General features: G+C 46.7%; 1 long non-coding RNA gene across 1 annotated transcript; it reads left to right on the forward strand.

Annotated features, from left to right (window-relative positions):
- Positions 1 to 11,508: 11,508 nt before the first annotated feature.
- Positions 11,509 to 14,914, forward strand: LOC115508723. Its single transcript, XR_003967092.1, has 2 exons — positions 11,509 to 11,896; positions 13,462 to 14,914. It is a non-coding gene; the product is annotated as an uncharacterized LOC115508723 (long non-coding RNA).
- Positions 14,915 to 16,604: the final 1,690 nt, after the last annotated feature.

The raw sequence follows: 16,604 nt of genomic DNA on the forward strand, positions 1-16,604 counted from the left end.
CAATTAGTCCTGGATCTAGGGGGTATTGACTTTGAAATAATTGCCAGGTAGTCTGAAAAAGGGGAAAAAAGGGGTGGAACTTTAGGGGAGTGATCTACATTGATGTGAGTATGGTGGGTGAGGATTGGGACTGGCGTCATTGGTGAAAGCGTCTTTGGGGCTTGACCAATGGTGTCGTATCTCCTACCATGGATTTGAATTTTTTTTTTTCAAATAGTGCCTGTAAGTATTCTTTCCTTCTTTTCCACACCCCACACCCTCCCCTGGACATTTTCTGTAGCCAAAGTGTTCTGTCCCTGTAAGGCCACATCAGAGTGGTCATTAATTTTTTTTTTTAATGTTATATTTATTTTTGAGAGAGAGAAAGTCAGAGTGCAAGTAGGGGAGGGGCAGAGAGCGAGGGAGACACATAATCTGAAGCAGGCTCCAGGCTCTGAGTTAGTTATCAGCGCAGAGTCCGATGCGGGGCTCGGACTCACAAACTGCAAAATGATGAACCGAAATCGGATGTTTAACCAACTGAGCCACCCAGGCGCCCCCAGAGTGGTCATTAAATACTTAAATATCAAGAATTATCAGGGAAGGGGATTCCAGGAGCTACTATTGTGTATTCTGTTGTGGCTGTGAAGTCGCCTAAGATTTATGGGAGATTTATGGAGTGTTTCTAGGATCTAGAAATCACAGGTTTGGATGTGATATGGATGTGATACCTATCTACTGCAAACAGCAAAGTGCTTCCTTTCAGAAGATTGCTTCTGCGTTCTCAGATGGGTTCTTTCCTTTCTGGGAAGCAAGGAACGCATTTGATTCAATGAGAGGGTAGGTGGCTGATTGCTACAAGACACTGGAACCATTTCATTCCAGGAATGACAATATGTTGGGTTAATATCTCAGAAACATTACCCACATCACACATAGATCTGTGCATAGTTGAGAAGGAATAAGAGTCGCTCAAGTCTCTGCCCTTAAGTGCGAAATTTAAAATTACAGCCTTCAAGTAACAGAAGATTTCCTAGTGTAAGAAAAGACACCACTCAAGACATAAATAACTGTATAGTGCATAACAGGGGACGTGACAAGATGACGCAGGGCTTAAGACGAGGGGGAAAGAACTGGCACAGCCTTCTCAATCAAAACTCATCTGACTTAGGGGCACCTGGGTGGCTCAGCCGGTGGAGCCTCTGACTCTTGATTTGATTCGGGCTCAGGTCATGATCTTGGGGTCCTGGCATTGTGTCCCATGTTGATCTCTGCACTGACAGTGGCTCTCTCTCTCTCTTTCTATCCCTCTCCCTCTCTCTCTCTCTCTCTCTCTCTCTCTCTCAAAAATAAAAAACAAAAACAAAACTTCACGTAACTTAAATGGAGAGTCTCTGATATTTTATTGACTCTATACGTTCCTTAACCTAAGTCTTTAAGAACAACAGTCATATATATATGTTTTATTTTCATATTTGAAAGAGAGAGAGAGGGAGAGAGAGAGAAGGGGCGAGGGGCAGAGATAGAGGGAAACACAGAATCTGAAGCAGGCTCCAGGCTCTGAGCTGTCAGCAACATGGGACTCAAACTCACGAACCGTGAGATCATGACCTGAGCCAAAGTTGGACGCTTAACCAACTGTGCCACACAGATGCCCCTACAGCTGCATATTTTGGATTCACAAAAGATAATAGTTACTGTAAATGTTTCTTGTTCCAAACTACACGTTAAAAACCCTTGAAAAAAACATTTAAAAAAAAACATGAAAAAATTTTTTTAGAAGGGGCACCTGGGTGGCTCAGTCAGTTAAGTGTCCAACTTGGCTCAGGCCACGATCTCATGGTTTGTGAGTTTGAGCCCCACGTCAGACTCTGTGCTGATAGCTCAGAGCCTGGAGCCTGCTTCAGATTCTGTGTCTCCCTGTCTCTCTGCCCCTCCCCTGGTCACACTCTGTCTCTCTCTCTTTCAAAAATAAATAAAAACATTAAAAAAAAAAAACAACCTTGAAAGCACTGTTTCATTGTGTTAGTTCCTGGGACCATGTAGAGCTGACCAATATTAGAGTTGTAGTTCTGGGGCTGACAGTGAACAAAGGAAGATAGCAGTGTCTTCCTTGGCCAAGGGATATCGTCCTATATATTTCAGTCTGGGGAACTCAGAATATACCTGCTTCAGGAAGGGAGCACCTGAAGGTTGGACCTCTAATTAAAATTCTTTTAGAAAATTTAGAAAATATAGAAAAGACAAAAGGAAATATTTAAAATATCCCGTGGCTTCATATCTCAGAAAGTACCCTTGCTGATATTATAGTGTAAATTCTTCCACTCTTCATCACTCTCTCCTCCCTCTTCGCTCCTTCCTCCTTTCTTTCCTGCTACTCATTCATGCATCATTCCCTTCTCTTTTATTTACACATATGGGATCATATCATAAACTTTTTTTTTTCAGGCTATGAGTTTTTCATTATTTTTTCCAGCTTTATTGAGATAACTGGCATATAACTTATAAGTTTAAGATGTACAATAATTATTTGAAATATATATGTTTATAAATACATATATGACAAAATGTCTACCACAATAAAGTTCTTAACACATCCTTCACCTCACATTTATCAGTTTGTTGTTATGGTGAGAACATTAAAACTCTACTCTCATAGCAACTTCCAAGCATACAATACAATATTGTTAACTATGGTCACCATGGTCACCATAGATCTCTGGAACTTTTTCGTCTTACAATTGAAAGTTTGGACTCTTTGATGAACATCTCCCATTTCCCCGACCCCATCAGCCCCTGGCAACTGCCATTCTACTCTCTGTTTCTGTGAGTTCCATGTTTTCAGATTCCACATAAGAGTGAGCTCATACAGTGTTCATCTTTCTCAGCCTGACATATTTCACTCAGCATAATGGCCTCGAGTTCCATTCATGTTGTTGCAAATAGTAGGATTTCTTTCTTTTTTTATGACTGAATAAATATCCTGTTCTCTCTCTCTCTCTCTCTCTCTCTATATATATATATATATACACACACACACATATATTTATATATACACATTTACATATATATTTATATAACGTTTATTATACATTATATATAACATTTATATAATGTACATATATAAAACATATGTATAAAACACTTATATAGCATTTTCTTTATCTGCTTATCCCATGATGGATACTGAGGTTGTTTCCATGTCTGGGCTATTGTGAATAATGCATTGACATTCCTATAATATTGATGTTTCCAATCCATGAACATGGGATACTTCCCATTTGTTTGTATCTTCAATTTCTATCAATGTCTTATAGTTTTCAGAGTAGAGATTTTTCACCTTCATAGTGAAATTTATTCCTAAACATTTTATTGCTTTTGATGTGATTGTAAATGAGATCTATTTCTTTATTTCTTTTTCTGAAAATTTGTTGTTAACGTATTAAAATGCTACTAATTTTTGCTTATTAATTTCATATCTTGCAGCTTTACTGAATTCCCTGGTTAGATCCAATGGGTTTGTTGTTGTTGTTATTTGAGTCATTAGGATTTTTTATATATAAAATCATGTTATCTATAGATAAAGGCAATTTTACTTCTTGCATTCCAATTCTGGTATCTTTTATTTCTTTTTCTTGCCTGATCACACTAGCTAGGAGCTCTAGTACTATGTTGGAAAGAAATGGTAAGAGTGGGCACCCTTGTCTTGTTCCTGATCTTAGAGGGAAAGTTTTAATCTTTCACCACTGAGTATGATATTAGCTGTGGACTTGTGATATATGGCCTTTATTATGTTGAAATATGTTCCTTCTATGTCTAATTTGTTAAAAGGTTTTATCATGAATAGATGTCGATTTTTGTCAAATGCTCTTTTTGGCATCTATGGAGAGGATCCTGTAATTCTTTTCTTTCATTCTATTAATGTGATGTATCTCACTGATTGTTTTTCTTATGTGGAAGCATCCTTGTATCCTAGGAATAAATCCCATATGATCATGGTGAATGATCCTTTTAGTGTGCTGCTGAATTTGGTCCTGCCAGTATTTTATGGAGAATTTTTGCCTCTATATTCATCAGGGATATTGGCCTGTAGTTTTCTTTTCTAGTAGTGTTCTTTTTTGGTTTTGGTATCAGAACATAAACAGTTCATAGGATCCCCTGCTGTGGGCTTTTGGAGGATAAATTCATGTCTTGCTGGGTTTTATTCTTTACATTGACTGAAACTTGGAGTACCTAGCAGTCTTGTATTGTGTCCACAAATGAGGACTTCTATTTCCATAGGTTCCAGGATTAGTGCCATTGGCCCCAGGGAAGAGTACCAGACTCCTCTCTCTCTTCATATCTTGTTCCGTTCCCCCACATCAACCTTGCAAGGTAATTTGTGGGAATGGGCTGGTGGGAACATTACTTGGTCTTGATCCTGGGCTTTGATTTCTTATTTCTCTCCCCCGTTCCCAAAAATTGTGACACCGATTCTGGAGAGTGTGTACTGTTTTTCCACATCAAGCCAAATTCTGACACCAGTTGAGTGTTCTACAATACAACTCAGTTCTGACACTATCTACCTGGACATAGTGTCAGATCCCACATGGTAAGGGTTCAGTCCCACAAGACTGTGATGAAGTTTTCAGGTGATGGGGGTTCGTGGGGTCCAGAGCTGATGGCCAAGAAAGAATTCTTGAAGACATCTTTGGTACAAAATGGTCACTTTATTAAAGCATGAGGACAGGACTCATTGGCAGGAAGAGCTGCACTGGGGTTGTGATGGGTAAGTCATTATATACTCTCAGGCTGGGAGTGGGTCAGGGACAGAGTTAGTCTCTAAAGTATTCTGAAAGCAAGGTTTCCAGGACCTTGAGGGGCTAGTGGTTGCTAGGGAAACACCACTAATTACTGTTTAATATAATCCGTCATGAGACCCTTCAGATGTATATGGGGAGCCGTAAAGTTGGAGTGTGATTGCCAGCACATATCCTGGGGCAGTTGAGATAATGGAAGTTGATTTACAGGATCCTCAAGGTTGGGATAATGTTAAGCTAAGGTTCTCTTTTGCCCCCAGCAAAGTGTCATCATCAAGGCAGCTGAGCTCCTAGAGGGAGGTCACTCGGCTGGTTTCAAGGACTTGTCAATGAACTGTAGGCAGTAAGGGAATTTAAGTTTTCATTTGCCTTAGTTTCCCACATTGCCATGGCAAGCACTTAAACCCCTTTCCTTTGTTCTTGGGTAGCCAGGAGTGTCCAAAAATATCACATATATTCCACTGGGGTGGGGGGGGGCAGAATGTGCAGCCTGTATTTTGCCCTCAGCTTCTTCACGCTCCTTCATCAGACTGCACACACCCTCCGCCCCCATTTCAGAGGCCAACCACAAGTCCAGGCTGTCACCTGTTCTTCCAACCGGCTTACTGCACAGATCAGAGGTTCCCACAACTCCCTCCTTGGGTTTGATTAATTGGCTAGTGTGGCCCCCAGAACTCAGAGAAACATTCTACTAATTAGGTTACCAAGTTATTATAAAAGGATGTAACTCTGGGGCGCCTGGGTGGCTCACTCGGTTGAGCGGCCGACTTTGGCTCAGGTCATGATCTCGTGGTTCGTGAGTTCGAGCCCCGCGTCGGGCTCTGTGCTGGCAGCTCGAAGTCTGGAGCCTGCTTCTGATTCTGCGTCCCCCTCTCTCTCTGCCCCACCCCTGCTTGTGCTCTGTCTCTGTCTTTCAAAAATGAATAAACATAAAAAATTTAAAAGGATATAACTCAGGAACAGCCAGATGGAAGAGATCTGTAGAGCAAGGTATGTGTCCTCTCCATATGCACCACTCTCCCCAATCTCCACACGTTCACCAACCCAGAAGCTCTCCAAACCCTGTCTTTTTAAGGTTTTATAGAGGTTTTGTTACATAGACATAATTGATTAAATCATTGGCCTTCGGTGACTGAACTCAACCTCCTGCCCCAGCCCCTCCCTGGAGGTCAGGGGTCTGGACCGAAAGTTTCAACCCCCTAATCATGTGGTTGGTTCCCCAGGTAACCAGTTCTAACCTCAGGTAATCTAGGGACTTTCCCAAAGCCACCTCATTAACGTAACAAAGCACATCTTTGGGGTTCTCCTCAGTTAGAAAATTCCAAGGGTTTTTAAAACTCTGTGCCTAGGAAGGGATGCAGACTACATATGTATTTCTCGTTATAAATTACCCCCCTCCCACCTGCCTCTCTATGTTCATTTCTTTCTATCATTGGCCTGGTGTGGCAAGAGGCTCTGGCTGCTCTGCTGTGGAAAAGTCTGGGTCGGATGGGACACACGGCCTCCATCTTGGAGGACTGGCTTAGGTATAGTGCAGAGGCAGTTCTAGCTTGGTGAGAGGGCTGAACAAAAGAAACAAAAAAGAACCTCCCACCCCCATGGAGCCCAGTCCCACAGAGGACCCTCTGGATTTTGTTTACCGTGAATCTTCCTTACAACACCTTAAGCTTATGATCAACACTGTATTTGAGCACCTAGAACAGTGCTTGGTTCATGGTGGGAACTCAAGTAACACAGGAGTGAAAGAGAAGGGCGGTCACTTGTATGCGAATCTCTGTTGGGGACTTGTGGAAGGAAAGGGGAAGAGTCAAAAGGGAGGGTGTGGCTAGGGCAGAACGAGCTGTGCAGAAGGTTCTGGATCCCATTACCACTCCATTTCAAAATGTCTAACAGACGGCACATTATTTTACGTGCTGTTGAGTAATAAAACATCATTTTAAAATTCTATACTTTAGATTTTCTTGCAGCTAGTCTTAATTCATGACATATCTGTATTTTCAGTCTGACAATTGTCAGCCAGTTTAACTGCTAATCGCTGCCGGGATAAACCTTAGTAAGAGACAGAAAACAGGAAAGTAAATATTACCTTTCTTATTCCATCTGTCAACACCCTTCGGTCACCGTGATAAAAACAGATCTACAGAAGCAGAGGAGGAAGGAGCCAATGGCCAAGGCCACAGACACACCAGCCATGAACAGAACCACATGGATGTTATGAGCTGGAGCTGAAGGCATTGATCTGAGAGTAACTGTAACAACATCTCACACTTCTCCTTGGCCTTGTATTAATTAACACACTTCATATATGTGTTAGTGCCATTGCTTTCCAGCCTGGATCCCCTTAACTGCCCAGGGTACCCACCTCCCTGCAGACAGTCTATTCTCTGGAGCTGACGGGAACCCCTGGCCTGCAAGATCACCTCTCTCTCCCTCCTCATTATTGGAGTATGTCGGATCCACAGGGATTCTCCCTCTTGTTCAATTCTTCTTGCTTTAATCTCACTTTTCCATCCACCATTTTCCTGAATTATGATCATTAAACATGCAAAGGCCAGCAATTATGGTTGTGTGTTAAAAATCCCGCGGGACACTGTTTCCAGGAGGGGCGCCCAGACCCCACCCAGAATTCCTGGATCAGGATCTCTGTTGGTTCTCATGTAGTTAGACCCGGCCCAGTCTGGGCATGTTCAGCTGACGTCCACTGTCCTGGGCATCAGAGTGCTTACTTCTGCCCCCTCCAGCTGGGTGACTTGGGTGGAGGGTATTTAACCTCCCTATTGCCTCCATTTCCTAAGCATAAAACAGATGCCACCCACCTAACAATCTGGACGTAAGGACTGAATCAGGTAACCAGGAAAGCGTGATATCTGGAGAGAATGTGTGTCAGGAAAGATTCATCCACTTATGAGAAGAACCAGATTGCAATGGTTTAAATAAGATGCATCCCAATACACAGAAGGTAAACTAATTAGGGCCAGAAGGAAGATCTGTGATGTCATCAGTGACCTTGGCTCTTTCTGACTCTCCGGTCTGGCCTTCCCCAGGTTACCTCATGGTCCAAAATGGCTTCTGGAGCTCCAGCAATCGCACCCATGTTCCAAGCAGGAATATGGAGAAGAAAAAGTAAGTCCCTCCTTGTTAAGGAAACTTCCCAGAGTTCCTGCTTCACTCTTTGCCACTTATGTTGCAGAGGGCAGATCCATTCACGTAAAGACATCCAGTTGTAAGGAAGCCAAGAAATGTCTTTCAGTCTAAGAAGCAATGGGTGTTCTGTTATTAAGGAAGAAGGAGAGAACGGATAACGAGGGGGCTACACACAGTGCCCAGCACAGAAAAGTTTTGAAGTCAGCCCTGTTGGATTCAAATCCCAGCCTCACCAGCTACTAGCTTTGGACAAGTGACTCAGCCTCTCTGTGCCTCAGTTTTCTTATCTGTAAAGTGGCTACAGTGCTATTACCTACCTTAGCAGGTTATCACAGTGACCTGTGCTTCAATATCAAGCAGAGCATCTGGCATACAGTGAGTGCTCACTTAGTATAAGGGAACGATTATTATTCCCCACCTCCTCCTCAATTCTGCACCACATCCTTTGCTAATATCTGCGATTTCAAAGAAGAAAATGAGATTGGCCCAAGACTAGCTCTCCCCAGCTTGCTTCCGGTGTCATGATCCCCTCACCGGCCCCGAAGTCCTGCCATCTGAGTTACTTTGATGACTTGTGCCACGATGATGGGACATGACTTCCAGAAGGCCCCTCCTCCTTCTCCCTTAAAGGACCTCGACTTTTCCAGCTAATCAATACCTAAGTCACAAACTGCTTGCCAACTAAGTGCACAGGAGAGGGATAGGTGTGGAGATGTGGGGTGTGGAGCACATGGGGTTCCAAGAAGAGGGGACACTGAAACATGGGGGGTTACCAGGCTTTCTTTGTTGGCCGCAGTCTCTTGATTGTGGCAAACCCTGGACATCACAATTAGGACAAGAAGGCGGCATGGTGGGTTAGCTGGTTCACGGGGATTTCTCTCCTGAAGGCCAGCTGCGTGGGCTGATGTGCACCAAACAGGCAGAGGCCGAATTTGAGCCAAGAGTGGGCCAAGCTGTGTAGTTCTGGCCCACAGCACCGCACTAGTCCTGGTCAGCGGTGTCCGGGCCACCATGAGGAGCTCTCACATCTGTGGCAGGTGGACAAGAGAACACAGGGTAGGCTGGGTAGGTCCTGCCTGGGAAGATGTTCTCATTGTCTTTCTCTAACAGTAAACTGAACACAGCAGGAAAAGTTTTTCCTGAGGAGACCCTTGCCTTCGGAGCCCAGAGTTTCAGTTTAAGACGTTGCTCAGCCCATGGCTGGTCGTGAGACATTCGGTGTGGCTTAACACATCTTGCTCAGTTTTTCATCTGTGAAAAGAGAGTAACGATATATTTTGTCACTTGGCCTTGAATTTCTTTCTTTCTTTCTTTCTTTCTTTCTTTCTTTCTTTCTTTCTTTCTTTCTCTTTCTTGCTTCTTTTTCTTTCTTTCCGCTCTTTCTTTTCTTTCTTTCTTTCTTGCTTTCCTCTCTTTCTTTTCTTTGTCTTTCTTTCCTCTTTCTTTCTTTCTTTCTTTCTTTCTTCTTTCTTTCCTCTCTTTTCTTTCTTTCTTTCTTTCTTTCTTTCTTTCTTTCTTTCTTCTTTCCTTTCTTTCTTTCTTTCTTTCTTTCTTTCTTCTTTCCTTTCTTTCTTTTTTTTTTTTTTTTCAGAGAAAAAGGCTGAAAAGCAGTAGAGAAACCTTGGGAGAGAGGATTACTTGCTGTTTTCACAAAATAATACTCTGGGTTTTAGTGGTTTCACTGCTTATATCTACAGGTGACCCACGTCACTTGTGTATTAATTCCCACGTCTGTGACAAGGATCTCAAGCTCAGGAAAAGAGAGGAAGCCTCTTGCCTCTTCCAGACTTTCAGTCCTGCCCTCAGTGCCTGGAAGAGGTGAACCAGCCACCAGATCCCCAATGTTAAAAATGGGGATAACTCAATAGGAACATATATTCCATTTTGAGTGGGAAGTGTTTGGCAAACCATGTTTGTGTCTGTTTCTGGATGAGGATATCGTAGCACAGAGAAGATACTAAGGTGAGCTTCACCTAAAAGAAGTTTAGAATATTGTTGGCACACATTCACTTAGAGCAGGAAGGAACGGGAGGAATCCAGTGTGGGGTGTTTGACTCACATGAGAGTTTTCTTAAAATCTGTCGACCTGTCTGGACTGGTCAAGAAAATCCAATGAAGATGCCATAGGATTGTGTATATAAAGCACTTGATAAACTGTAGAGTCCCATGTGGGTATTGTAGTTTACCCTTGGCTGGAAAAGGTCTCACAAAGGAGGCCTGAACCGGAAACACAGGCAGACGGGTGAGGAAGGGCCTCACAGGTAGGAGGGAATGGGTGCTGCTGGGAGGCAGGAATGAGCATGGTCAGGAGAGATGGGGGGAGGGGGGGCTCTTCTTACATCCCACTTGAGAAGTTGGGATCCTACCTCCATTTTCCACCCGTGAGGATACTGGGGATCCAAAGGTGACCAGCTCGTGAGAATACGTGGTTTGTGGCAGGCCAGGTCTACAGCTCTTTCCCCTCGGCCTGTGAGCACCTATCCTGAGGTTTCAAGCTCCCACTCGGAGCCCAAGGTCAGCCTGCCCCAGGCCTAAAATCTGCCTTCTGGAACTCGCTGGCGGAAGGGGTGTAAAGAACTTGGAGGAGATGATTCTTAGTGATCTACTCAAGACCTTGGGGCCTGCAGGCCAAGGCCCAGGGGGGCTGATTTCGAGAAGTAGGAGGCCACAAAGCAGCAAGAGACCATGAAAACAAGTGAAGAAATAAGGCAGAGGGAAGATACGGAGAGAGGGATCCGGAAGCGGGCTTTTGGACAAAACGCACACTGTAATTTCCAGGACATTGGCCACGCATTTGGCTCTGTGCCCCAGGGAAGCAAAACCGGTCCCAGGACCCGTGGCATCCCTGGGTGACAAAGCAGAGGGGGAAGATTCCACTGTTAGGGTAGTAGTGGCTACGCTAGAGCTTGCCAAGGGAGGCTGTTTCTTCTGGAAGCGGGGAGTGCCGGACCCACTCCTTATCTGCGCCCCAGCTTCCGGGAAGGCGGACGGGGGCGCCGGCTGAGCTCCCGCCCTGCGGGCGTGTGGCCGGCTGCCCGCGGCGCGGCGGGGCCCCGGAGGCGGCGGAGTGTGCGGGCCCAGCCGCGGGGCGGGGGGTGGGGGATGGGGGGGGAGAACAGCGCCCCCCGGGGGCGGGGGGAGGGCCTTCCCGGCAGCGCCCGCCCGGGCCTCCCCGCTCGCGGCCCCGCGGGAGCTTTCCCGGCCCTGCTCCGGGCGGCGCGTCCTCGGGGCGGGGTTTAGCGCCCGGGTTCGGGGGCGGGGGGAGTCCCCTCATTCCGGACGGCACGTGTCCCCGCGGCCGCGCTGCGGGGGGCGGGGGGCTCGCCCGGGATCCGAGCCGCGGAAGCGGGGCCCACCCGGGAGCTCCGCACCCGCAATCAGACAAAAATGCCCCTGCTCCCTGCCTTTCATTCCATCCTGTGAGCTGTCCGAATGCCACGGAAGGCGGAGGGGACGGAGGAGGAGAGGCTTCCCTGCCGCTCTCCCCTCGCGTGTCAACACCCTCCTGCCCCCAAACGCGCGCACGCGCGCGCACACAGACAGCCCCCTGCTCCCGGTGGCTTAGGCGGAAATAGCGCCCCTCTGCAGCAGCCCGGGTAGAAGGTGCGCAGACAGCGCCCCCAGAAGGTTCAAGGGCTCTGTCTGCGGGCCCGGGGGCAAGCCGACTGCGCGTTTCCCAAGGAGCTTCTCAGCTTCCCTGGGCGGCAGCCAGAAGCACTCAGACACCGCCCAGCCCGGGGCTTTCACAAACAAGCCCAGTCATCCTTCAGGACCACGTTCTGTCCTCGTCCAAGGGCCTCTGTCGGGAGTCCGGCGGGAGCCTGCAGATTCTGGGAGCAAGATGCGGACTGCAGGGATGAAAGCCCCGTGTGCTCCGTGGTGGGCGGAGGCCGGCAGGGAGCAGAGAGCCGGAAGTGGCTGGGTCAGGCATTCTCCTTCTCTTGTCTTCCGGTGACAGATCTGCGCTGCCCGTGGTGGGTTTCTTGGTCCCGGCCTTCAGCAGGGGAGGATGCGTGCTGCTTCGGGCCTGCCTAGGACCACTCGGGAGTCAAGTCGAGGCAGGGAGATCCTGCGTGTGTATTTCTGGGTAATAGGTCCCCAGCTGAACGAACCTTCAGCAAAAACAAAAGCTGAAGATTTGGGAGAAGAGTTCATTTGCATTTAGCAGGGGGAGACTTAGGCCCAGGTATGCATAGCAGCCATGCTTATTCTCAGGCCAGCGGGGATTCAGTCCTACCCCAGTGCCATGTGTGTGGGGGGGAAGCACTCTACAGCTGTCAGCAACACCTTGGGGCAGGAGGTAAGTAAGAGGATGAGGAGAGAGCAGTAAATGGATGGAGGGATAGCTGGACATCTGTCCCCTGGTGTCACATAGAAAACGCAAACACGATAAACCGAAATTTCATTTGGTATCCTTACTCCCCAAATGGCTCCTCTTTCCCTATGACCCCTGGTCCCTATCCCCAGACCTGGTAATCCAATTACCAGGTCTGGTTAAGTTTACAGCTCTCAGTCTCCCCTGCGCCCACTCTCACCTCCAACCGATTGATGTCTCCTCCCCCGGTCTTATGCCCAACCGCACTTAAGTTATCTTTAACTATGACTCTACAGAAAGGGTTTCCATGTTTCCATCTGCTAGCAGGGTAAAGTCCAAAGCTCTAACAGACCTTATCAGGTTGTAGAAAGAGAGCTGGTGCATCTCTGCCTCTCAGCCTATGGCACTCAACACCTCTGGCTTCTGGGCCACTCTTCTCACCTCTGAATCTGCACACACAGTGGTTCTGCTTGAATAAACTTCCTCTTTCTTATTTGGCTGTTTCAAATTCATTCTCCGGGTCTCCACTTAAATATCTACTTATTCTAGGAGCACCTGGGTGGCTCAGTTGGTTAAGCGTCCGACTTCGGCTCAGGTCATGATCTCGCGGTCCGTGAGTTCGAGCCCCGCGTCGGGCTCTGTGCTGACAGCTCAGAGCCTGGAGCCTGTTTCAGATTCTGTGTCTCCCTCTCTCTCTGACCCTCCCCCGTTCATACTCTGTCTCTCTCTGTCTCAAAAGTAAATAAACATTAAAAAAATTTTTAAAAAAATATCTACTTATTCTAAGAAGCCCTTCCTGATCTCCCAACTATCAATTTGTTGACTCTTTTTCCTGTTCCTTGTAATCGCATGTTTACTTGACAGTCACTCCCAAGCTCTGGGAAGGCAGGGACCCTGCTTATATAGTTCTGCGGGATTTCTGGAATCTGATACAGGACTAAACAGATAGTAGATGCTTTACAAGTATGTCCTGAATGAACGAGGAAGTGGATTCAACACAGTGTCTGTAAATCCTCTGACAGTCAGGTGCCACGAAAAGAGTGAGAGCCCTCTGCTTGAATCGTAGGTCCAATAGTGGCAGGATGTTTCTCTAGAGAAACAGAACCAATAGGAGATATATAGGCAAAGGGGGACAGAGTGGGGAAGGGAGAGGGAGAGACTGAGATTTATTTTAAGGAAGTACTCGTACATTATCGTGGAGGCCGCCCCGTCTGATTTCTGCAGGGCCGATGGCAGACTGGAGACCCAAGGACGAGTAGACGAGTAGACGTTGCAGCTCGAGTCTGAAGGTAATCTACGGGCGGAATTCCCTCTTCCTCGGGGACTTCAGTCTTTTTTGTCTCAGGACCTTCACCTGGATACGTGAGGCCCACTCACATAATGGCAGATGATCTGCTTTCCTCAAAATCTGTTGATTTCAGTGCTAATCGCATCTGTAAGACACCTGCCCAGCAACATCTAGAACCGTCTGGAGACCAGAGCCCAGCCGAGCTGATCTGGGTGAATGGGCTAGTGTCCTCGCCTCTGTCTACTTCACACTGATGGGACCCATGCAGCGCCCACCTCGCAAGGTTATGGTGAGAATTGGAGGGATCCTGGGTGATAAGTAGCTGTGACACTGCTGGGCTCATGGTAGACAAGGTGTCGTCGCCTTCTCACGTCCCTCTCCTTCCAACCGTGTTTGCTCCACAGGCAGGGCCACGTGGAAGCTGACATGTGACATTTTGTGCTCCCTCCACACCAGTCTCTGTGAAGGGGAATCCTTCAGTCTTTTCCTCGTTTCCTAGAGGCAGACTGAGTGGGGAGCCTTCCTTTTATCTCCATACCTTGTGGAAAAGGGGCCTGAGGGGCTGAAAATTGCTGGGCTCAGAGTTGCCTGTGGAGTCCCGAGAGGCAGAAAGGGCAAACGGAACTTAGCTTGGAACCTAGTAGATTTTGTCACCTCTGTCACAGCTGTGCTTCCACGCAGGCTCTGGGGTCGCAGAAGGGCCAGAACACAAGATGTTAGTTCTCCTGAGGGCCCCTGAGCAACCAGCTTCTCTTTTCCACACGCATTACCAGTGTGTGTGCACACAAGCCGTTGTGCATTTGGCTTTTGTTTTATGTCCTTGCAATAGAGATGATTTTGTGTGATAAAAAAATGCTCAGATGCAAGACCCATAGACCTCCTTCTATTTTAAGCAACATTAGCTTGCTTTCTTTCTTTTTGTCTTTTTGATAAAAAAGAAAGAAAAAATATCGCCCATCATGTGTGTGGCCTGAACACAACCCTCGGAACATCTTAAAGGTTATCCATCAAGGTTTGTAAAAAGAACTGTATTATTCTTAATTATTCTTATCTTATTATTATATGATACTTGGGGAATTTATTTTTTAACCTGTAATCTCATGCCAGAAGAGGCCACTTAGGCTTATTTTTATTTGCAGACTGAGAAGAAAAACAAAATATATGGGACCCTGTTTACTATTTAAAATTGTATTCTCTATCACTTTTCCTTTCAACTTGAAAAGGAGTTTTGTGCTCCAGATCAACGTTTGGCCCCAGGTCAGCGATGCTCCCGTCAGGCCAGCGGGGGAGAGAGTTCTGGGCCAGCAGGCAGTCATATATTTCTTCCTTAATCCTGTGTGCGTGGGCGAAGTATCAGGCAAAGGTATAAATAAAATGTTCTGAACTCTACATATGGTATTTTGGGTTTAAAAATCCTTCATAAACTCTTTCCATTCCTATCAGCAGTTTTATCCATTATGGGACATCCAGCGATTCCCCTTTGGGGATTATTCGAGAAGCAGCAAAGTCTTCTTGTGAAAAGAGCATGTTTGCTGTAGACTTTGTGCAAAGATCGAGTACCTGTGGGAGTCATCCCCATATCGCCTAGCTAAACTTCTCGGTGGGGTTTCCCCGATTGCTGGCTTCCGCGTTCTCAGGGGTATGGATTCTTCGGTAGCGTAGCCCGTAATGATGGAAAAATGCTTTCTCGTTTCCCTCTAGCGTGCCGAGATTGTGTCCAGGGGCTAGCGGATGGGTTTTCTCCTTCCTGTCTATATTCAGCTTGTGTTTTTACTAATCTGGTGGGGGGGGGGGGCGGAGGGAGGTCCAGAGAGGAAAATCAGGCTAAAGATACAACTTCAAACATTTAAAACTGTGTCCCGCTCAGTTTACCCCTGCAAACGGAAGTTAGTTGTGAGACTTGGATTTGGCCAGGTTGGGGGGCAAAGTACAGCTTGAATCAAAAAGAGCCAATAGATGGGTGTGTCCGGATGGCAGGGAATCTAGACACATCTCACTGGGTGGCCTCATTCAGAGGAACAAAGAGAAAGATCCCAGCCTTGCTAAGTAACCTCAGAAACAGACATTGTGGCTGGTGACAGACCCCCCTCTGCTGGGCTGGGAACTCTGCCTGGCACATCACAATTGGGGGTTGAGGCATTTTGGGGACAAGGCAAGAGGGGCAAGCATGACACCACATGGTGCCACACTCTTTTCTCTGGCATCTTCCGTGTTGAGTCATCACCGAGTCACTCTGATTCTACCTGTGCGTTGCCATTCACATCTGTTCTTTTACTCCCACCGCGCTCTCTCTGCCTTGGCTCCTTGACTGTTACTCCAGAGATTCCCTATCCTCAGAGAAAGATTTCGCCTTGTAGCTCCTAAAACACGGATAAGCTTCAGCTTCAGCGCCTCTCCCTTGCCAAGAGCTGGAGGAGCCCGAACAATGTGGTCGTCTATATCTACATCTGCATTAAAATGTATGAAAAATATGATGAAAAATATGATAAAATGTATGAAACGTATGATCTATTTATTGGTTAAAACTGTTTTCTCTTTCGGGGCGCCTGGGTGGCTCAGTCGGTTGATCCAGCTCAGGTCATGATCTCAGGGTTCATGAGTCCAAGCCCCGCATGGGGTTCGCTGTCAGCACCAGTGCCCGCTTCAGATCCTCTGTCCCCTTCTCTCTCTGCCCCTCCCCCACTGGCGCTATCTCAAAAATAAATAAACTTTAAAAAAACTGTTTTCTCTTTCCATTCCAACTTCTCCAACCTCTACTGTTGGCGTGTTAGCTTAGTCACGGGCATTTGGAGGCTCTGGGAAAGTTGAGTTGGAGATACATTTGGTTCAGGTTTCATAGAGGGTTCTTCTGTGGGTGGCATTTGTTTCCAAATGCAGCTAAGTTATTGCATCCTGGTGTAGGAGTGACTTTCAGGAATATTCCTTTGGCCCCCTGCACTGACGCACCCAGCTCTGTGACACAAAGCAGGCCAGCACTCATGTTGTGATGAATGTCTTTTGCGGAGTGGCTGGGTGGCTCAGCCGGTTAAGCGTTCCTTGGTTTGGGCTCACGTCATGATCTCATGGTTCGTGAGTTGGA

The sequence above is a fragment of the Lynx canadensis genome, chromosome A2 (genome assembly GCF_007474595.2).
Source record: "Lynx canadensis isolate LIC74 chromosome A2, mLynCan4.pri.v2, whole genome shotgun sequence".
Taxonomy (NCBI): domain Eukaryota; kingdom Metazoa; phylum Chordata; class Mammalia; order Carnivora; family Felidae; genus Lynx; species Lynx canadensis.